The following is a 3,702-nucleotide window of genomic DNA, read 5'->3' on the forward strand; positions in this document are numbered from 1 at the left end:
TTGATGTTCTTCTGAAAACACTTAAATAGTAAATTCCAAACACAATATTAGAATGCTAAATATAGCAAACCCCACATGCCCATCATTCATTTCAACATGAAGCCTCCTCCCATCTTGTTTTCTCTAGTGCCTCCCCTTCCCTCCACTGCCCCATCCCTTCCCTGCCACAAGTACTGACTCAAGCCAACAAATCATTCTGGAGTCAACTGTAGAAATCACTATTTTCTAAATATTTGAGGATTATTTTTCTAAAAATTGAGGGGAATTCTTAATATATTAGTAATAAAGAAAGACTAACATATCCTTAATATCACCAAAATCACTTTAGTGTTCAGTTTCTGTGATTGAATGAAGAATTTTTGTACAGATTGTTGAAATCAGGAAGCAAGCGATTTCTATACATTTTGCATCTTATAATTAAATCAGAAGACACACAATTTCCTTTTGTGATATTGAGAGTAATGTGTTCAGGTGCTCTCAGTTTTATACATTCATTAGAAAATTTACATCTAATTGTCATTAAATTTTTCTAGATTGATTAGATACATCCTTTGATTAAATGCTACAAGATTATTATGCTTTAATTTTATCAAATGTCTTCTGTTGTTACATGAAATTCATCTAGAAATAAGAACATTCCCAAATGAAATACTTGACCATCCTGTCATAAAAATACTAGGCAGGATAAATGTTTATAAGTCTTTTTGTGTATTTATAAATGAGAAAAATGAAGGAACCCTATGGCAGCATACATATATGGCAAATGAATTTCATTGGTACCTGACATAAACTCATTGATTCATGCATATTTATAATTATTTTCATTGAAAGAGCAATGGATACCATTTCAACTTAACTCTGTAGCTAGATAAGATTTAAATAGTATTTAGAAGCTTAAACATATTTATAGGTGATGAACATACAATGCTTTATTTTACAAAATTCAGTTTCATTAGAAAATGTTAACCATCTTTTAAGAAAATAAGTGTTAACAATGTAGTTTCACTCAGCAAAAATATAAGAATAAAATCAAGGATGGCTAAAAGGCTGAGCAAGGGGAGGATTAGTAGAGGGGAGGGGGAGTGGGGTATAGGACTAAGATGGAATGGGCCAGTTTCCATTCATATATAATTTTGTCAGGATGAACACAGCTACTATGTATCCTTATAATGGTTTAATTTAAAAAATAAAGAAAATGAGTGTTAATATATTGTTAATATATTAAATATAAAAAATAAACAAAAAATGGTTGGGAATAGAAATCATGTCTCAATAATAATCCTGAATGTTAATGGCCTAAACTCATCTATCAAAAGACCTAGAATGACAGATTGGATTACCAAAAAGACTCAACAATATGTTGCTTACAACAGACTCATAGGAAAAGTCATCCATAGACAGAAAATGAAAGGTCGGGAAAAATCATACCACTTACATGGACTGCAGAAGCAAGCAGGGATTTCCATCCTCATATAAAATAAAGTAGACTTCAAGGTAAAGTTAATCAAAAGGGATATAGAAGGACACTACATACTGCTCAAGGGAACAATACACCCACAAGACATAACAATTATAAATATATATGCCTCAAATAATGGAGTATCTACATTCATCAAACAAACTCTTCTTAAGTTCAAGAGTAAATAGACCACAACATAATAATTCTGGGTGAATTTAACACACCTCCTTCACCACTGGAGAGATCTTCCAAATAAAATCTGAACAAAGAAACTATTGGACTCAATAATGCCATCAATAACTTAGACTTAACTGACATATATAGAATATTTCATCCTTCAATGAGCGAATACACTTTCTTCTCAGCAGTACATGGATCTTTCTCTAAAATATACGATATATTATGCCACAAAGCAACTCTTAGCAAATATTTAAAAAGTAGAGATACTACCCTGAATTCTGTCAGATCATAAAGGAATGGAGTTAGAAGTCAATGATAATATAAAAAATAAAAGCTACTCCAACACCTAGAGGCTAAACAATATGCTACTGAAAGTACAATGGGTTGCAAAAAACATCAAGGAGGAGATTAAAAATTCACAGAGATAAATGAGAACACTGATACAACATATCAAAATCTCTGAGACACTATGAAGGTGGTACTAAGAGGAAAGTTCATTTCATGGAGTTCATTTCTTAAAAGAAGAAAAAGTCAACAAATAAATGACCTCATGTTACATCTCAAAGCCCTAGAAAAACAAGAACAAATAAACACTCAAAGCAGTAGAAAGCAGGAAATAATTAAAATTAGAGCTGAAATCAATAAAATTGATACAAAGAAATAATTGAGAAAATTAAGTTCTTTAAAAAAGTAAATCAATTAACAAACCTGTAGCTACGCTAATGAAGAGAAGAAGAGTGAAAGCTCAAATTACTAACCTAGGTGATGAAAAGGGAAATATCACAACAAAAACTACAGAAATAGGGAAGATAATTAGAAATTATTTTGAAAACTTACACTCCACTAAAATAGAAAATATAGAAGTTCTCAACAAATTTCTAGAGATATATAATTTGCCCAAATTGAATCAGGATGATATACACAATTTAAACTGATCAATTTCAAGTGATGAAATAGAAGACCCCATCAGAAGCCAACCAGGAAAAGCCCAGGACTAGATGGATACACAGCTGAATTCAACAAGACCTTTAAGGAAGAACTAATATCAATACTCTTCAAATTTTTCCATGAAAAATAAAAAGAGGAAAAACTTTCAAACTCATTCTATGAGGCCAATATTACCCTGATTCTAAAACCAGACAAGGACAGATCAAGAAAAACAAAAACAAAAACAAAAAAAAAAACAACTTCATACCAATATCTCTAGTGAACTAGATGCAAAAATTCTTCATAAAATTCTGGCAAATCAAATACAAAAACATATCAAAAAAGACAGTGATCAAGTAGGACTCATCCCAGGAACACAAGCTTGGTTCAACTTATGGAAATCAATAAATGTAATTCATCACATCAATAGACTTAAAGATAAGAATCATATGATCATCTCAATAGATGAAGAAAAAACATTCCACAAAATACAGCACCCCTTTATGTTCAAAACACTAGAAAAACTAGGGAACACATCCCAACATTGAAAAAGCTATCTATGCTAAGTCCAAGGCCAACATCATTCTACATGGAGAAAAATGAAAAGCATTCCAACTACAGACTGGAACCAGACAGGGATGCCATCTTTTACCACTTCTATTTAACAGTTCTTGAAACACTGCCCAGAGTAATTAGATGAAAGAAATTAAAGGGATACAAATGAGAAAAGAAGAACTCAAATTAACACTATTTGCCAATGATGATTCTATACCTAGAAGACCCAAAATATTCCACCAGAAAAATTCTAGAACTAGTAAATGAATTCAGCAGAGTAGCAGGATATAAAATCAATACTCATAAATCAAAGGCATTTCTGTATATCAATGAAAAATCCTCTGAAAGGGAAATGTGGAAAACTACCCCATTTACAATAGCCACAAAAACAAGAAAATTCTTGGGATCAACCTAACAAAAGAGGTGAAAGACTTCTACATGGAAAACTACAATGCTAAAGAAAGAAATCAAAGAAGACCTTAGAAGATGGAAAGATCTACCTTATTCTTCAATAGGCAGAATTAATATTGTCAAAATGACCATACTACTAAAAGTACTATACAGATTAAATGCAATTCTAA

Source organism: Ictidomys tridecemlineatus, chromosome 7, assembly GCF_052094955.1.
Source record: "Ictidomys tridecemlineatus isolate mIctTri1 chromosome 7, mIctTri1.hap1, whole genome shotgun sequence".
Classification (NCBI taxonomy): domain Eukaryota; kingdom Metazoa; phylum Chordata; class Mammalia; order Rodentia; family Sciuridae; genus Ictidomys; species Ictidomys tridecemlineatus.